The following is a 20,741-nucleotide window of genomic DNA, read 5'->3' as shown; positions in this document are numbered from 1 at the left end:
TGGAAGATGGAGAGATATAAAGACAGGATAGTCCCATCACCCAAGTCGTAGGGTGGTAGTAACAATAAGTGGATGAAATTATTGCCAGATCTGTGTGGAGAAAAGCCCTAAGCCCTGTACTCCAGGCTCCAGGTACTGAAATGGCCAAAGTTTTGTGTGTTTTTTTTTGTCATTTGAGATGTTCCTGTAGCTAGATAAGGGGCCCACCTCTAAAAGCAGTGAGCATCGCCCATATTGGGTGGCTGGTCAGGAAGACCAGGGAGCCAGAGCTATCTCACCTGAAGGACATTAAGGTTTGACTCTGTTTTCCTCTCCTTCATTGCTCTTCCTGCTCTTCTTCTGCAGCCTCTCCCTGCTACAAACTTGGGGTCATTTGTTTCCCAGTACTATCTTGCCTTAAAGATTTCATTTTCCTTCTATCTGCTTTACTTCCTCACCTCCTCACTTCCAAACTCTTGACATCAGGATAACCCAAATACAAAACTGACAAAGATATTATACGACAAGAAAGGAAAACTATAAACTAATATCAATATATATACAAAAATCTTAAACACAGTATTAGCAAATTGAACCTACCGATAAATAAAAAGGATAGTACATACAATGACAGGTTCATTGTAGTAATGCATGGTGTCTTTACATTGAAAACACAATGTAATTTGGCATATTAATGAACAAAAAAGATAAAAATAATATGATGCTATCAATTCAAGGAGAAAATACCTAAAATTTGACACCCACTCATGATTTAAAAAAAAAAAAACTTAACCAGAAATATAATAAATTTTCCGTAATCCAACAGCCTATCTAGTAATAAACAAACACAACATGCATATTTAATGGTGTTATAATGAAAAATTTTTCCAAGAGCAAAGTATTTGTTATTACCAGTTCTATTCAATATTGTACCAAAGGTCTCAAATCTAGGTATGCAATAAGTCAAGATACAGGAATAAAAAGTGTAAGGATTAGAAAGGAAAAAATAAACCTAGTTCTTTGCATAAGCATGATTGTGTATGAGAAAAATAAGGAAGATTATACAGATACACTATTAGCATTCATGTGTGAATTTAGCAAGCTCAGTGGATAAAAGGTAAATTGTCAAAAATCTATTAGATTTCTGTCTCAGAACAACCGCAAAATTAATAACAAATGCAAAAGATACTCTTTACATCAATATACATGAAAAATTTCAGAATAAATCTATCATATGATTACAGGAACAGAATAACTAAACAGAAAAATACACCATTATTATAGAAGACATCATTATTAATTAATAAATTAATCAATCAATTAATTAATTAATTAAAACATTATTATAAAGATGTTCTATCAGCCTGGATACAATCAAGAGAAAGAAACCACACAGTAATTTGACCTAGGAAAGTTTAATTCAAAGAACTACTTACAGTAATTAGCTAGAAGTAAAAAACTAAAAACTATAGTAGATAGCAGATGTGAGGAATACTCTTACCCTTAGGGTGAAACAGAACACACAGGAAGATGTCCCAGCAGGTCTAAGACCTTACTATGACCTTGGCTCACAAAATGGAAAAAAGAGTGCTTGTGGTGGGGCAGTGAAAACTGCTGGAAATTCACAGGGCTAGGGAATGCGGCTCAGAAAGGTGTCTCACTGGAGTCACGCGACTACAGAACCCCTCAAAGGAGAATACTGGGGAAGCAGCAGGCTTCTGGGTGCTGCTGGCCACCAGGCACCAAAGGGCCCTGGCGCTGGGTAGCAGGACCTGTTCCCTCCCCCACCCCCTCCCCGCCACAGAAGCCACGCGTTTCAGAACTGGCAGAACCAGGAAGCCAAACCCTTCTCTTGCAATGTCTCTCTGGCGCCCTCTACTGACAAAACTGAACTTTGAGCCGGCAGGCAAGGGAAAAAAAAACATTTAAAGAGACCATTTCCATTTCAGAGACTAAGCAATGAAGGACAAATGTGGAACTAAGAGACAATAAATTGATAACAGGAACAGAAGAATAAGAACAAAACTTGAGGGATCATTATTATAAAACTATTGTAAAGCCATCATAAATATGACAATGTGTTATTGATGAAAGAGAGACAAACTGACCAATTGAACAGAAGAGAGTCCAGAGACAGACTCACACATGCTTAGTCACCTGATTAGTGACAAACTCACACTGCAGTACAGATAAGAAATGATGATTTATTCAATAAATGGTTCTGAGTTAACCAGATAGGCTTACAGAAAAAAAATAATAGTTTTGATCCCACTCCGAAATCAATTCCAAATGCATTACAAATCTGAACGTGAAAGGTCAAACAATCATACTTTTAGAAGAAAATTACATGACAACATTTCCAGACTTTGGAGTAGACGAAGCATTCTTATATAACACGCAAAAAGTGCCAACCATAAAATCTGATAAAGTGAAAAATATTAAAATGAAGGATTTTGTATCAAATGACACACCAGTGGAAATGAAAATATATCCCACAAATTCGGAGAGGAGATTTTCAATTCTTATATTCAACAGAGAATTCATCTCCAGAATATTTCAAAAACACCCACAAATCATAATAAACAAACCAAGAGAAAAATGAGCGCTTCCTAAATGGCCAATAGGCATATGCAAAGGTACTCAACTTTGTCAGTCATCAAGAAAATGAAAAAGTAAAACCGCAAAGAGATACCACTATTCACCAAAAACTAAAAAGACCAACCACATGTTAGCAAGAATGTGGCACAGTGGCAGTTCTGGTTGAACTAGAAACTGGTACAGTTACTTTAAAAACTCACAGGCAGGTCACGTGGGTGGCTCAGTAGGGTTGAGCATTGGACTCGATTTTGGCTCAGGTCATGATCCCAGGGTTGTAGGATTGAGCCCTGTGTCGAGCTTCGCATTGAGCGTGGAACCTACTTAAGATTCTCTCTCCCTCTGCCCCTCTCTCTCCCCTTCTCTCTCTCTCTCTCTCTCTCTCTATCTCTCTCTCTCTCTCTCTCTCTCTCAAAATAAAAATAAAAACCCACAGGCAATATCAATGAAAGCTGAGTATGTGCATAGCTTATGACCTAGCAATTCTACTACCTATGTGTTCTCATAAGCTTATGGGACATGCACAAGAATGTTCATAGCACTACTGTTTATAATTTCCCAGACTAAAAACTACTCAAATACCTATTGACAATAGAACAGATATATTATGGTATGTGCACAAAATGGAATACTGTATAGCCCTGAGAACAAAAGAACCACATCTACAACACAATATACATACATGAGCACCACAAATATAACGTTAAGTGAAAAAGAAGCCAGAGGGAGAAAGAATACATACTGGGTGATTTCCCAAAGTTCAAGCATAATCAGAACTTACTTGTGGTGTTAATCCTCAAAATAGTGGCTGCCATTGCAGGGATAGTGACTAGAAGCAGGGATGAAGGAAATGTTCTGGGTGCTGGGTGTATTCTTATTTTTGATCTGGGTGCTGGTTACTTAGGTGTGTTCAAGTTGTGGTAATTCACTGAACTATACATACTTGTGACATATACTTTTCTGTATGTATGTATGTTATATACTTCAGTAAATTGTTTTTAAAAAAGAGAAAAGAAAAGCAAACAAAACCAGAAAATAGGATGACATCAAATTAGTGAATGGCGTATAATGAACTCATGATTTAAGTGTACTGGGTCTGTGATAGGAAAAATCCAGTTCTAGCTGCAGTCTTCATTTGGAATAAATATTCTCTGGCCACAAGGGGGTTCTCTTGCTACACTCCTTTATTTATGGCAGTACATATTTTCTAGATTCTGTTGGTGTTCTAATGCATTTTACCTGTTTATCTTTGAAGGGTTCAACATGGCACACCCTTTGCTGAAATCCATAAATGTGTAGAATACAATATAAAGCATGAAGTTTCTTCACAATTACTCTGAAAATAGTCATCCAACAAGTACTGGAACATGTTTCTCCAAAAACCTATATCTGATTACTAGAGAAATGCATCCTAATTTGATATTTAAATCTACTCCTGGTCATTTCTAGATTTTGTTCTTCCTTTGCTTCTTATGACCAAAATCCTCTGTTTTTGACACAGTATAAACTATGAAGGCAACTGAAGTATTTTTATCACCTACATCTTGTCTCCGCTTTTGAACAGACAACTGGGTGATACCCACAGATGGTTTTTTTTTCTGAGGGTCGTCATATTTAAACCATTTGTATAATCCACATTGTAGGGCTCTGCTAATTCCTACATTAATCCTTATTTGCTTTCTGTTAAGGTTAGACAATCATTTCAGCCTATTATGATATTTTCAATCTGATTCAATTATTAAGCTAGATTCCACAAATCTTAGGTTAGACACAAATATACTGAATGCCTCATATCTTATGAGTCTAGCATAAAGTAATACTCAATAATATTCATTTCATCAATTTGATGAACTAATATATTTAGGAACAGAACAATTTGAATCCAAATTGATTATAAAGTGAATTTACATTTCTCTGTCTTGTCCCTATATTTTTTTAAGCATTTATTCTTTTTTTTTCCTGAAATCCGTATATCCTACGTCTACAGCATGACCTAAGTCTTTGGATCTAGCAAACCTACTTCACAAAGAGAATTGGGTTTTTCTGGCAGGACCTCTTTTTTGACTAATTTATGAGGGTACCTGATGATAATTGCTTTCCTTTATAAGTTTGCTCATTTATTCATTCAATCATTCATTCACCAAACATATATGAAGTGCCTGCAAGATGCTAGGAACTTTTTAGAAGCTGGGGATGGGGACCTTGAATATGACAAACAGTTCCTACTTTCAAGAAGCCTTATTTTCAGTGGGATAAAAATGGAAAATAGGAGTGCCTGGGTGGCTCAGTCAGTTAAGCATCCAACTTCAGCTCAGGTCATGATCTTATGGTCCGGGTCCGTGGGTTGGAGCCCCGCATTGGGCTCTACGCTGACAGCTCAGAGCCTGGAGTCTGCTTCAGATTCTGTGTCTCCCTCTCTCTCTGCCCCTCCCCCTCTTGTTCTCTCTCTTTCTCTCTCTCTCTCTCTCTCTCTCAAAAATAAACATTAAAGAAATGGAAAATAAATATGTGAACAAACAAATTAGCAAGCTAACATCACATCGCAGTAAGTTCTGCTAAGCTAATAAAAGCAAGCCTGGGGCAGTAAAGAGTTACAGGGAGAAAAGATACCTGTGGTCAGGGAAGACCTCTTTGAAAAAGGATCGTTTGAGTTGAGACCTGACTGAGCCATGTCTAGGAGTTTGTGTTTAATTCCAAGTGTAATAGGGAGCCACTGAAGATTTCCAATGAAAGAAAGCTATGATCCTTTTGATCAATAAAAGCATTCCTGTGGGTGCTGGGAAGAAGATGGATTGCGAGGGAAGGTGGCAAAATTGGGTTATTTATCCAAGTGGTAATGATGGACTGGCGTGGGGTAGTGATGGTCAGGATAAAAATAAATGAAAAGATAGGGAAAATACTTTGGAGGTAAAGCCAGGAGACCTTGCTGATGATGGATTGTATAAGGGACTAATAGAAGGAGAGAAACAAAGAACAACTTCTAAATTTTTGGCTTAAGCATATAGGTGTCATTTCCCGAGCCAACAGGAAACTGAGGAAGATCAGATCTGGAAGCCAGATGCAAAGGTTCCATTCTGAACGTACAAGGCTGGATGCTAAACACCTACATGGTGTTTCATGGCTGTTAGACATGAGAGAATTGAGGGACTCCCTAAGGACGCCCATCACTTCATGATTTGTTCAGCCCCTTACTTTCCCCTCCTCTCTCCATCTGCAAGCTGATTTTGGAAATTCTAGTAGAATGCATATCCCAGGTTTTATTTAGATAATGTTCGAAGATTCACCCCTCAACCCCCACTGCCTAACATGTCTTCGAATAGCCATTACTTAAAACAGAGTATGCAGTTTAACCTGCCTTATATACTGTACCTTTATCTCATTCCCCTCCCCAGAGAGTAAAAAGTTGCAGGAATCAGGAAAGATTTCTTGTCAGAAATCAGGAACTGGATTTTTTTGTGTGTGTCCATGTTTGTATTACCTGAACTAATGCTAATATTTATATAAAACACATTAATTAAACAGAGATTCTGTAAACAAAATTTTGCCATTTAAAAAACACTTTTAAGCCAGCTCAAAGACCAAAACTTTGACAATTTTTTTATAAGGCAGATAAAAGCATTGTTTGCCTGACTTAAGTTTGTTTTCTCCAGTAACCTGATAGGTCAGGTCAATCCTAGCTGCTAAACCTGTTTGGCAAAATAGAGGGAGATTTGCCTAAGTGGAATTGGACAACACTTAAGTATCAGTCTCACTGAATGACTTCACTTTTTGATTTAAAGAAAACTACTCATAAAAAAGCATGTTTTAATTTTAGTCAGAATATAAAATAATGAGAAAGCCAGGCAAGAGAGGGAAGGAGTGACAGAAACAGACAGACAGACAGACAAATGGACAGATAAGGACAGGGCGAAGAGGAAAGAAACAGATTACAGAGAAATATATTGGTTTGTTAATAAATATTTAGGTCTGCTGGTAATTAAAGATTTTATATCTTGAAGGTGCTGTAAAATGAAATCTTCGCTTTTACAGTTTGTTCAGTAAAATATTAAAACAATGTTCAGTCAGAATAATAAAAGGATATATTAATAGTGACAGTACCATGGACAACAAGTGTATTTTCTTAGAATGGAAATTACCTACAAAATAGCAAATATTAAAATAATTCTAAATAAAACTCTCTTTTCTTTTTACAAGATGATCATAAATATATTTACTTCTTGAAATTAAAGAAAAGCATTCCATATTCCAACAGATCAGCAAACACTGCTCCCTGCAAGTATTTAAAAATTAAAAGATAGAGAATAATAGAAAATATAGGTATATAAATAAAAGTTTCCCTTATCGTTCAAAGTCTGATTTTCAATTCAGTGGTAAATAGTGTGTTATGGAAAACACTGTGGTATGTTGAAAATAAGTCACTGCAGCCGGCAGGGCCTGTGTTGGAATCTTTGGTTCTATTTAGGTCCAATCAACAAATAACCCTGGCTTTTATGCCTACTGCAGCAAATCATCAAAACTCTAGCTTACTAAATCTCCTAAAAATTGTCCAAGAAAATTGAATAAATTTTGAGAGAATTATACTGATCAAGCTTTACATTTCGCTATTCTAGAAAGTCAAACTTAAAAGAACCTCTTCATGTGTATTATTCATATAGTCCCTGTTATCTTGCAGAAGATTCCAGTGTATCTAAACTATACCAGTAGGGTCAAGAAATAAAGAATTAACAACTGATAAGGAATAGCAGGGTTGGAGAAGCAGACAGAGAAATTTTTTTAAACCATTTTCCATTATTATTAATTTACTTAATCTTTACTATCTCGCATGTGCCTTGTTACTAAGCCAGGTACTGAGAAGAAAGTTGTGTACAGAATACATATGGTGCTTGTTCTCACAGAGATTTCCATGTAGTGCAGGACACAGACCTTGAAAAATCATCCACACAAACATACATAAATTACAGATGGTGGTCATAACAATTTAAATCTCCACCCTTTTTCGATCACCCAACAAAATTATTTTTTAAATGTTTGCATCAAGGTAGTTCGATAAGTGTAGGGTTGAACATAGCTGGATAGAAAATTTGCAAGCTTTGATAAAATGGGATGAGATCACACATACCATTGGACAAGGAGAGAGGAGGAACAACATTGTCATAATCATTGGTTTGTTGCGACTTCAGACTACATACTAGCCAGTGGCTTTGGAATATAACTTATAAATTTGTTTTCTGGTCTTCTCTCAAATATTTGGCACTTTAAAAATATGTGCAGTGAGAACATTGCACCTGAGTGTCTTTTGCTTTGAATCTCCTTAGGTTTCTCAAATACTAGTCATTAAGATTATTCCTGACTCATACAATCCTGTATCTATGATTCATATAATCTGACTTTATTCAGGAAAGTACAATTTTGTGTGTAAATACTGTATAAACATTATGTTTATTTTTTCCAACTAATAGATAATTTATAATTTTTGAAACTTTAAGATCCTTTAGAATTCTATTTTATAGAATTATACTCTCTGGTTTCTTAATATCTTAATATCTTTGCTAATATAATATTAAATTTGATTATTTTTGACAAGACTTCATTTAAAATTTCAAAGTATCTAGAACTTAACTTTTGTATACTCCACAGTTCTTACTATTATTTTTCAAAATATGAATAGTATTTTTTTTGCCTTCTGTATAAGGTCATTAACCTTGGTGAGAATCATTCAATTCATTAACTTTCAGAATGGTTTCCGTGTCATTACTTACCTTAAATTTAGAGATATTGCTCTCGTGATTTCATAAATGTTTGGTTTCACTTTAAATCACTGGTTAGAATCTAGGAATACTGTTGATGGAATAGTGAATAAATTTTGTGTATGTGTGTGTGTGCTTTAGGTTTTTGGCAAAATACAGAGTTTTACTCAAGTTATTTCAGTTAATGAGTATCTAACTGACTGGATGCATGGAAACGACAGAAGTAGGAATCATAGGCACATGGTTAATTGTCAAGACAATTCAAGAAAAGCCAAGCACCCTGACCCTACAGGAAGAAAAGATACTACAGTGCTGTTGGCCCTCACAGCACTAGAAGCTTTAAACTTCTGGTCCACTTGCCCCCCTACCACAGTGGGAGTCCCTGAATCCCATGCTAGTCTGCCACCCACAAGATTCAGTTACTATGACCATTTCACCTCTAGCTACCAATCTCAGGTTTCAAGATATACTACAAAGACATAGTAATAAAAACAGTAGGGTACTGGCCCAAAAATAAACACACAGATCAGGGAAATAAGAAAGCCTGGAAATAAACCCATGCTTATATGGTTAGTTAAACTACAACTAAGGAGGCAAAAATGCACAATGGAGAAAAGACAGTCTCTTCAATAAACAGTGTTGGGAAAACTGTCAGCTACATGCAAAAGGATGAAACTGGACCACTCTCTTACACCACACAAAAATAAACTGAAAATGGATTAAAGCCCTAAATGTGAGGCCGGAAGACATATAACTCCTAAAAGAAAACATAGGCAATAATCTCTTGGACATTGGCCTTAGTAACATTTTTATAGATATGTCTCCTCAGTCAAGGGAAACAAAAGCAAAAATAAACTGCCTGTTGAATGGGAGAAAGTATTTGCAAATGACAGATCCAAAAGGGATTAATATCAAAAATATGTAAAGAAACTATACAATTCAACACCAACAAGCACCAGTAATCTGATTAGGGTAAAGGACCTGAATAGTCATTTGTCAAAGAAGATATACAAATGACCAACAGACACGCAAAACAATGTTCAACATCACTACATCAGTGAGATGCAAATGAAAACCTCAGTGAGACATAATCTCACACCAGTCAGAATGGCTAGTATCAAAAAGACAAGAAACAACAAGTGTTGGTAAGAATGTGGAGAAAAAGGAAATCTTTTCTCACTGTTGGTGAGAATGTAAATTGGAGCGGCCACCATGGAAAACAATATGGAGGTCCCTCAAAAAATGAAAAATAGAAATACCATATGATCCAATAGTTTCACTATTGAGTATTTACCCAAAGAAAATGAAAGCACCAGTCCAAAACGATATGTACACTCTATTTTTATTGCTGCATTATTGACAATAGCCAAGATATGGAAGCAGCCTAAGTGTCCACCAGTAGATGAATGGATAAGAAGCTGTGATATATATACACAAGGGAGTATTATTCAGCTTTAAAATAAAAGAATAAGGTCTTGCCATTCATGACATGGATAGACCTAGAGGGTATGATGCTAAGTGAAATAAGTCAGACAGAGAAAGATAAATACCATATGCTTTTATTTATATGTGAAATCTAAAATACAAAACAAATGATCAAATGAACAGATACAGATTCATAAATACAGAAAATAAACTGGTGGTTGCCAGAGGGAAAAAGAGTAAGGAAATGGGAGAAATAAGTGAAGGGGACCAAGAAGTACAAACTTCTAGTTATAAAATAAGTAAATCAGTCACAGAGATGAAAAGTACAACATAGAGAATACAGTCAATAATATTATAATAACGGAAGGTATACTTATCATTGTAAGCATTGTGTAATGTACACTATTGTCCAGTCACTAAGTTATACACCTGAAACTAATATAACATTGTATGCAAACTACATTTCAATAATAAAAGTGTTTTTGAAAAAGAAACCAAGGACAAATTCTTTTATGCTTAAAACCACCAGGTGCTATTAAGTTAATAATACCCAATATAAGTTTCAAATTCTCATTGTGCTTTCTATTTTTATAAAAGTAATATTGGCCACTTAGTTGCCATGAGCTTAATGATTAATATGTAGTTTTAATGTATGGCTTTTAGAATTAGAAGATATTGAAAGCGTTTAACAAATATTTGTTTAGAGGGAAGGAAGAATCAGTACTTCCCATGAAGAAGATATAACATTTCAATTTACACAGACTTATTAGCTCAGGAAAATTAAGCACCTGTTTTGAAGAACACAGAGTGCAGAGATCAGGATCAAACAGATGTTGTTTCTATTGATGTACAAAGAGCCTGCTCATGTCCTAATGCTCTGTTTCACTGCCATGCTTTAATGCCTGATGACTTCTTGGAAATACTAAGTTAAAATTTGTCTTTCATTATTTATGGCCTTGGAAAGCTGAACTCAAATGAAGCATGAACTTTTCACTGAGGTCCTTTATTTTAACCCAAATTTCCAGCCAAGACTAATAAGGCATAATGTATTTGGAGGAAGCTGTACAACCAAATAAATTTATGCTGATGCTTTGGTAGCTTATCAGGATAAGTGTATATTCTGGTGTTTACAAAGACACTCCAAATTATCTGTTAACTGCTTCAAGAAACCTTAAAAGAGTTTTGCAAGTATTGGAGGGCTTATATGAATAACATTTTATGAAAGATGAGATTAGAGACAGATGATAGACAAATTATCATGTAGGTAGATAGAGTATACAAAATGACAATTGGAGAAAGTGACTGGAGACAAAACAGTTAAATAATAGATCAAACAATATTTGGACAAAAGTGAACAGTAATGGAGTCTAGATTCTGAAGTGTGATTGACACTGTGCCCTTATAAAAGCCTGGTTAAATACTGTTCACATTTTTAGCTTATTGAGATATAACTAGTACACAAAAGTATTGCACACATTTAAAGTCTGCAAACTCTTGATGAGTTTGCACATATGCAAGGTTTCTGTTATGCAAATGAGTAAGTAGTAAAGATCTGCTCTACAGCATAGTACCTATAGTTAACAACATGGTTTTGTATACTGTAAAATACTGTTCATGTTTTACAATGTGTGTTGATACAGGACAATTGGAATGAATAGAAATAATCAAATAACCAACTTTATCCAGTTTATTTAATATATAGCATGGAATTGTGTACAATATTTTCTGAGTTTTAAAAAATAATTTAGACATGTGTTACTATATCTAGCTTCCTATTATTGATTTTAGCAGTTTCCTCTTTATCCCAATTAAGTTTGCTTTTCAAGGACATTGGATTGTTGAGTTCCCCTCAGACAAGAAACAAAGATTTACATTTTATCAATTTTCTTGTTTTAACTATTTTCTAAGTTATTGGTTCCTTGTTTGCTCTATATTCTGCATCATTTTTGGCATTGTGCTCTTCTCTGAACTTTGGGAATAACATTGCTTTTACCTTTCCTGTAGAATTTCCCTTTAGTCCACAATGCTTTCAATAACTCTTTTGTTCATTTTCAAATTTCATTGGTTGGGTGTTTAATTCAATTATTTTTAAATTTCATCTGTTTGAACTATTAAATATTTAAGGTTTTGGATTTGCTTTGGAGTAGCTCTTTGGGTATATTTCATGTTTTGATATGAAATAGTCTCACTTTACTTTCTCTAAATAGTATAAAGTTGAATTTGGATATTACTTTATATCTGCTAGTAATTTAGGTGGTTGTATATAATAATTCATTTTTTTAATGTATACAAATTTTAAATTACTTGAGTTCGTGGGGTGCCCAGATGGCTCAGTCGGTTAAGTGTTGACTCTTGATTTTGGCTCATGGTGGTGAGATCAAGCCCCAAGCCGGGTTCCGTGATGGGCATGGAGCCTGCTTGGGATTCTCTCTCCCTCTTCCTCTGCCCCTCCCCTGCTCGCACACACACGTGTGTGCTCTCTCTCACTCAAAAAAATAATAATAATAAAAATGTAAAAATAAATAAATAAAATGATTGATTTTGTCATTGAAATATCTGTCCTTTGGATATAATTTGCTTCATTAGTTGCCTGTTTCATAATATTCCACAATTGTTTTTATCAAGTTATCTGCATACTTCTAACACGTTTTCACATGAAATATTTCAAAGCTACATATTCTGCTAAAATGGTGCATGCCTATTATATTGTCATTGTGAACCATACTTATTGGTATAAAATTATCTCATTTAATAACTTGTCTTGAATTATCCTTTCTTTGAAATTTAATGTTGCTTCCTTTGCTCTTCGTTTCTACCTGCCTTATAACTTTTCATCATCTCTACATTTTTTAACCACCTGTGTCGCTACTTTAGATGTGCTCTAACAAGCAACTTACTGTTGAAATATCCTTTTTAAATCAACATGAGAATGTTGCTATGCAATAGGGGACATTAACCTATTGGTGTCTATTCTAATGACTGATATAACTGTTCTTTTATTTCCTACTTCCTACTTTAAAAAAATACACTCTTAATTTTTTGTGTTTTGTTGAATAGGCTAAATATTCTTAGTTTGTATCTACTTCACTGATTTCACAGATATATACACAACTTTAATATATGCTTCTAGTCACATTAAGATTATAATGTAAAAATACTGGGGCACCTGGGTGATTCAATAACTTAAGCTCTGACTCTCAATTTCGGCTCAGGTCATGATCCCAGGGTCATGGGATGGAGCCTTGCATCAGGTTCCACACTGAGCTGGCTTAAGATTCTCTCTCCCCTTCTGCTCCTCTTTCCCCTGCTCATGCTCTCTCTCTCTCTCTCAAATAAAAAATAAAATTAAAATACTATAATTTTCTGTTTACCAAAATCAATAATGAATTTGCCTTACTTCACTCTATGTAAAATGGGAATTTACTTAGCTTTTCTTCTCCCCATCCTACATCTCTAAATATAATCCGGGGTGTTCAATATAGGTTAGTCACATCAAATTATTATTTCCATTATTACATGTTTTTTCTTTTAAAAATTACTTTTGACATTTACAATGTTTTAAAGCAATATTTAACATAATTGCTGATTATTTATTCTGTACTGAAATGTTTTCCATACTCATCCCATTGCTATAACACCACAAACTCCTCATTCTTGGATAATAAACTTTGTTTCTCTGCTGACTTGTGCATGCCTTGACATATTTCTCAAGAAGCATACTTTTGGGATATATTCTCTGCACTACTGTGCATCTGATTTTATTTTTTCATTAGTATCATATATGAACCACAATTTGAATGGTTATAATTTTCTTTGATCAAAAATTTCCTCTTTAGGAGCACTGGGGTGACTCAGTCAGTTAAGCATCCGACTCTTGATTTCAGCTCAGATCATGACCTCATGTTCCATGACATGAAGCTCTACATCAGGCTCTGCACTGACAGCATGGAGCCTACTTGGGATTCTCTCTCTCCCTCTCTCTCTGTTCCCCTCCACTTGTTCTCTATATGTATCTCTCAAAATAAATCAGTAAACATTTTTCAAAGTCTTCTCTTCAAAATTCTGTAAATATGGGCCCAAACTGATGTCTGATAGACATTTGGGTTGTTTCCACTTTTTGTAAAACATCTATCTGTACACAAGTTTTTGTCTGAATACCTGTTCCAATTCTTCTCCATATATTCCTAGAAGTAGAATTACTGAGTCATATGATAATTCTATGCATAACTTTTTGAGGAAACTTCAATCTATTTTCCATAGCAGCCTCCCCATTTGACATTTCCATCAGCAATGTACAAGGCCTCCACTTTCTTCACATCCTCACCAACATTTGTTATTTCCTGTTTATTATTATTATTATTATTATTGCCATCTTAGTGGGTATGAAATAATATCTCATTGTGGTTCTACAGGGTTTCAAGTACCGTAATTTTATAATACATTTAATATGTGCTTCCTGTTTTTCTTTGGAAAATATTTTTATTTAGTTTTCCAAATGGACTTTAAAATAATTCTTTCAGTTTCAAAAAAAAAACTAATGCAATTTTTATTAGTATTGTGCTAATTTTAACAGTTAATTTAAGGACAATTTACATCTTTATAATTTTTGAATATTTTTTATGTCTCTCAATAAGACTCTGTATTTTGCATTTAGATCCTGCACAACATTTTCATTACATTTTTTTCCCAGATACTTGATACTAACTGGTTTGGCTATCACGTAGGAAAGCCAGTTACTGACATTATAGTTTTATTTTGCAACTGGTAATCAATGGCTGAATCCAGACTAAAGGCAAGATATTTTATTCTGAATATTTTCTTCATTTCAAAAACTTGAACTAGCAATATTTCTAACTTCTTTCAAAAAATGGAGAGATCTGGGCTGTTCCCCCTAGTTACCAGTTGGCTGCACTCTAGTTGCTCTGTCCCCTTTGCATAGGGAATACCCTTTCCAAGTTACTTCCCTCCACTGCTTTTATTCCAAAACTGAGGCTGAGTAAAAAGAGACAAATATGACTGCTCTTGTTGAAAGGCGGGTGAATTTAGCCACTGCTTCCCCTACTCCACATTACTTGGAGGTGGCACCTAGGGATACATCTATCCCACCCCCATCCCCCAACTCTAAGGCAGAATCTTAGGCTCCCATGGCTTTGGAAAAAGCCTTCTGGCAGGAAAAAACAAAACAAAACAAAAACTAACAGATACAGATGGCACTTGAAGTGGGAAGCACAGAAGTATCTACCAGATCACAGTGAAAATCAAAGGCGGGTGGAAAGGATGCGGCTGGAGACACCAACAGCATCTCCAAAGGCATCTCTCTTTCAAAAGTGGGAAAATAAAGATAAAAAACAAATGGAATGCATGTTTGAATAAATAAAGTATCTCTGTGTCAAAAAAGATACAACATAAGACTCCATTATGAAATAAACCATAGTGACAGCTACAACTGTGGTATAAAAAATATGCAAGTTATAAAAGTTAATGTACCAGGAAAAAAGGACTGAAATTTCTACTATTCTTTAAACGCAAATAAAATAAGTGATATTGCTATAAAATAGAGTGATAAGTGAAATGAAACATTGCCCCAGCATCAGAATCTTTTTACAGACAGTAAATTTATTTTTGGAAGTGCCAGGAAGTGCAGCAGAAGTTGGGTGCCCTGAGTGAAGACAAGCATTCATCTAGTTAGTTTTCTTGGAAGCACTGGTGTTCGGATTATTGAAAGGAAAGAGGATAAATCACAAAACCTTTCGTTTCACATTAATAAACAGTAAATAATTTGTGTCTTCTGATGCAGTTAATGAGTGTTCAGTTATAAATCACAGCACTTGATGACCTAAGCTATTTGAGATGTCAATGTGTATTTTGATGTGAACTAAAGGCATTTAGGGCATACTGCTCAAGGCCATTACAATATACAAAGCGGGTTTTAAAGAAAACTTTAAATATCTCAATGTAGTCTACTCAAAAGTAGTACACATGAGGGGTGCCAGGGTGGATCAGTTGGTTAAGCATCCAACTCTTGGTCATGATCTCATGGTTCCTGAGATCGAATCCCATATGGGGCTCTGTGCTGAGAGCACGGAACCTGTTTGGGAGTCTCTCTCTCCCTCTCTCTCTGCTCCTCCCCCACACTCACTCATTCTCTCTCTCTCCCCTTCTCTCAAAGTAAATAAATAGACACTTTTTTAAGTAGTATACATGATTACAAATGGTGTTCCTGTAATGGTTGGGGTTAACATCAGTCTCGTTAGAATATAAAATAGATAAAAATTATATACCACTATGTGCTAGGCACTTTACCAAGCAATGTGTGTATGCATATGTGTGTGTACACATACATTTATATCTATTCATTTATATTTATTCAATGTATACAACCTTATGGGGTAGTCTGATTTTACAGATAAGGGAAATGAGGTCCTTGCTCCCAATTACCTAAATTGCAGAGCCTGGGTCCCCTCTAGTCATTTTTTCTGCAGAACTCATGACCTTAATGACTAATATATTTGTCTTCATTCATTCTACAAGTGTTTATTTAACACCTACCATACACTTAACCTTTGGCTTATTATATGATCCCAGTTGCTTAGAAATTCTGTTTACCATTCTTTCAATCATGGTGAGACTATTTTGATATGATGTAATGACTGTCTCAGAGACTATCTTTTATTTACCTTGTCTCTTTTCTGGAATTCACCCTTAACCCTCCATTCCTTTTTTTTGTCATCCTATCTACTCTATCCACCATTGTCACTCTTGATTGCATGCTAGTCTAGACCCATTCTTTTTCATCCTGAGTTAAATAATCCTAATGCTATCACGGAAAGAGTATGAGTTCAGGTCCCAAGTTTCCCATTTATAATCTGTGTAGTTTGGCATGCTCAGTGTCTTCATATTCATAATATAGCTTTTGCCCCTTGAGAGGATTAACCCTTTTCCATCTTTCTCTGCCCTAATCTATGCTCCAATAGGCTGACGGCAATGGATTGCATCCACAGACTCTGCTGCTAGTGTAACCTGTCAGTAGAAGATCAGAGATCAGGAAAAGAGAGAAGCTGTGGCATTTCTTCCCTCTCCCCCCTCCATCTTAGTGTGAGGAGGCTCACACAGCGGCTGAACGTCTCAGGACTTCCACTTCTGCCAGTTGCATCTTCCTTCAGGGCTCTATCTCTCCTTGGCCTCTGGTGACATTCCCCTTTTCCCTTTTAGCCTCCTCAAGTGATAACTATTTGCCACTGTTGCTGGGCTGCTAGCCTCCTGGGCAACCCCTCATCAGGGTTCTCTTAACCCTGTCCCCACCCTTGTTAAAGTCTTTTCAGTAGACTTATCTACGTGGAATTCTATTTTCCATCAAGGCTCTCATTGATACAGGAGGATTAAAAATAACAAAACCAGGGGCACCTGGGTGGCTCAGTCAGCTGAACGCCAACTTTGGCTCAGCTCATGATCTCGCGGTTTGTGATTTCAAGCCACACGCATCGAGCTCTCCGCTAACAGCTCAGAGCCTGGAGCCTGCTTCAGATTCTGTGTCTCCCTCTCTGTCTGCTCCTCCCCCACTCACACTCTGTGTCTCTCTCTCAAAAGTAAATAAACATTTAAAAAAAATTTTTTAATAACAAAAGCATATAGCACGCAGCTACCACTAATAGCTATTATAATGGAAAGCTATTATATCACCTTTCCAAAGTTTTCCGCAGAACCAAATATTTAGCCAGAAGTAGGTTTTGAAACTCACTCTCTTCCCACAGATTTGAAATACACTTGATATATCAGAAGTATTTAGATACAACCCTAATATTTCATGCTAGTCAGCAGATCTTAATATACACTTTTAAAATGACATCTAGGCCGGTTTAACGGGACTATTTATACACATCACTTTAGCATTGAGATAAATATTATGTATAAAAGCTTTTAGGATAAGAATAAAGATTGGATGTCTTTTATTCCACTGGAGTATGAAAATTTGAATGGCGTTTATTAGAATATTAGTTATGAAGCAAGCAAAGGTTAAATAAACACATCCCCCAGGTATTTACGGTGGTTTTCTCGTGGCCAAGTGCCTTAAATAACGCTGATTTACAGGTCTTAAAATTATCATTTGGTGGAACAAGCTGCTGAATGATTGCTGGTGCTGACAGCTCGGAGCCTGGAGCCTCCTTTGGATTCTGTGTCTCCCTCTCTCTCTGCCCCTCCCCCGCTTGCTCGCGCGCGCTCTCTCTCTCTCTCTCTCTCTCAAAAATAAAATAAAACGTTAAAAAAAAATTTAAATAGTGACCTCACATATTCATCCAGTCCCTTCTCATGTACAAAACGGAAAATCACTTCGTATGTATTCTAACTTACCATATCCCACTGTACTTCTCTCACGCCACCGCTCATCACGATCCTCACTGCTCCCCAGCACACATCAACATACACAGCGACTGTTTAGGCCGGGCAACCCAACAGAGAATAGTTGGGTAGTAAGAATCAGAAAGGCTGTCGAGTGCCCCAAGATAGTCTTTTTTTAACTGCTTCCACTAATTCTATATTTACACCAAGCACAATATTTCTGAATGAATTCAAGAATATGGGAATATTTACAAAGTACCTATTGTGTTTTGGGCATAGGCAAGGCCACATATGTAGTTTTGTTTTAGTCCCACAAAAATGCAGTGTGGCAAGAATCAGTCTATCTACTTGGCGGATAAAGAGATTGGCTCACAGAAGACAATACAGGAAATGTTTGCTGCCCGTCAATGTTGGACTTCTGCATCATGAATGCATTGAGCTCTAGGCACAGATGCTTAGGATTTTATAGAAGAACGCTTGTTATAAAACTGTACTTGCCTAGAATTGAGGCCATGTGGTTAAGTTTAGATTCTCTTCCTGCTACCATTTCTCTACAGAAGTGTTACCTTTGATCCAGTAATCACTTTTTTTTTTAACATTTATTTATTATTGAGGGACAGAGGGACACAGAGCGTGAGCAGAGGAAGGGTAGAGAGAGAGGAAGAGACAGAATCTGAAGCAGGCTCCAGGCTCTGAGCTGTCAGCACAGAGCCCGACGCGGGGCTCAAACTCACAAACTGTGAGATCATGACCTGAGCTGAAGTCAGTTGCCTAACCAACTGAGCCACTCAGGTGCCCTGATCCAGTAATCACTTCTTGACGGCATAGGTTCAAGGTCATGGCTTATTAACCACAGGCTGCCTGTGTTCCTGACACTTTTCTGCTGAATTCACTGTGTGTTTATATTCTTATAACTAAATATATTAGTATACGTGGGTATACATATAAACAAAATGAAAATTGGAGACAAATGGTGAGAATACATGATGTCTTAGTTCAATTCTGGGCAAAATATTGAAATATCAGTTGGATGATGGTAGTCTGACACTTTTTACTGTTTAAATAACAAGTTTGTAAACTAGATTTATAATAACTTTGAATTCGAGCAAATACAGTTTTTCGGTAGCTGTCAGGCCTCGTTTTATGAAATGCAGCTTGTATCCATTCATTCAGCAAATACTCATGAACTCCTTCTAAGGTCCAGATGCGATTCTGTATGCCAGGGATACAACAGAACAGACAAGGTTCCTGTTCTAATGGGGCCTAACTTTTAGAGTGGTGAGCTGATGTAGGAGAAGCAAAAAAAAAAAAAAAACAAAAAACAAAACTAATAAACGAGACAACAGAGTAACAAGTTCCATGGGAATAATAAACTAGATATCTGATTGCATGGAGGCTCAAGAGTGGATGGGGAACAGTATTTCAGTCAGACTGATCAAGGAAGGCCTGTCTGAGAAGGGAACATTTAATCAGAAACCTGATTAAGAAAACTGAACCAACCATCACTTACAGATCTGGGAAAGAGTCCTCCCAGGAGAGAGCCAAGCCACCGGAGTTAACAAGTCTGGCTTGTTTAAAGGACAGAAAGAAGGCCAGTGCAGCTCAACACGGTGAGCTGAGGTCAGAGGATAGATCGGGGGGAGGGGGGGGGCTTTGTTAAGAGTGTAATTATCCTTTTAAAAAGAATATTTTCACATATTTTTGGCTCTGTGGCCATGTTCTAGAAGGTCTGAGTTATGAGAAATCTGACTATTAAGCAATAGAAAGTTACCAATCTAGTTACTTGTGATACGTTATTCATGATATGCACACTATGTAGATACACACCATCTATTTCTATTTCTCTTAGTGAGAGAACAACTCCTGGGGAGATCTCACTTTTTTGCCCATACATAAAAGGTTGATTCATCCATGCCCTCCATTGATTGCTTCAACTTTCTGAAGAGTAAATCTTGATTACCTTTAAGGAAGGCACAAACCTTTGACACACCTCGTCCTCAGAAGAAACTATCTTTTGTGACTCAGAAATGATTTATATTCTCAAAGGCAACAAAAGGGTTACCAGGAGTGTCACAGGTTGGAACCCAAATGGAGCACACTAAGTGTAACCCTATGACACCCATTACATGCAAATATCATGTGCTTGGTATTCTTGCAAAAAAAAAAAAAAAAAAAAGGAGCCAGTATGCTCAAACTTCTTCCAGTGGCATTATAATGGATTGTTCCCTGAGGAAAACATTCACAATTTGCTCTATGAAGGCTAGAATCTTTGTTTTTTGAGCAATAAATCCCAAGCACCTAAAATAGTGTCTAATGACAGACGGGTGCATAATAAATATTTGATGAATAAATGAAAGTTGGCAGGGTACTCTGCTACAAAGAGTTATTTATATTCAAATTAGATTAGTTATTTGTATACAAATTAGTGAGAAATTCTCATTCAAGATTTTAACATGAACTGAAAAAATGTTTATGATTGACATATCTCTGAGTCTCTGCACTGCATTTGAATTGCTAAGTTTTGCTAATCAGTCTTGATATGACAATTCCAAAATGCCTATTTGTTTTGAATGTGCACTAAGGATAGAGAGCCATGCTGAGCTAGCAGCACTAAAACAATTTGCAGGAAAAGAAAAGTCAGTTTCTCCATATGAATCT

Source organism: Acinonyx jubatus, chromosome C1 (genome assembly GCF_027475565.1).
Source record: "Acinonyx jubatus isolate Ajub_Pintada_27869175 chromosome C1, VMU_Ajub_asm_v1.0, whole genome shotgun sequence".
NCBI lineage: Eukaryota > Metazoa > Chordata > Mammalia > Carnivora > Felidae > Acinonyx > Acinonyx jubatus.
Note: the sequence above shows the minus strand (reverse complement) of the source record.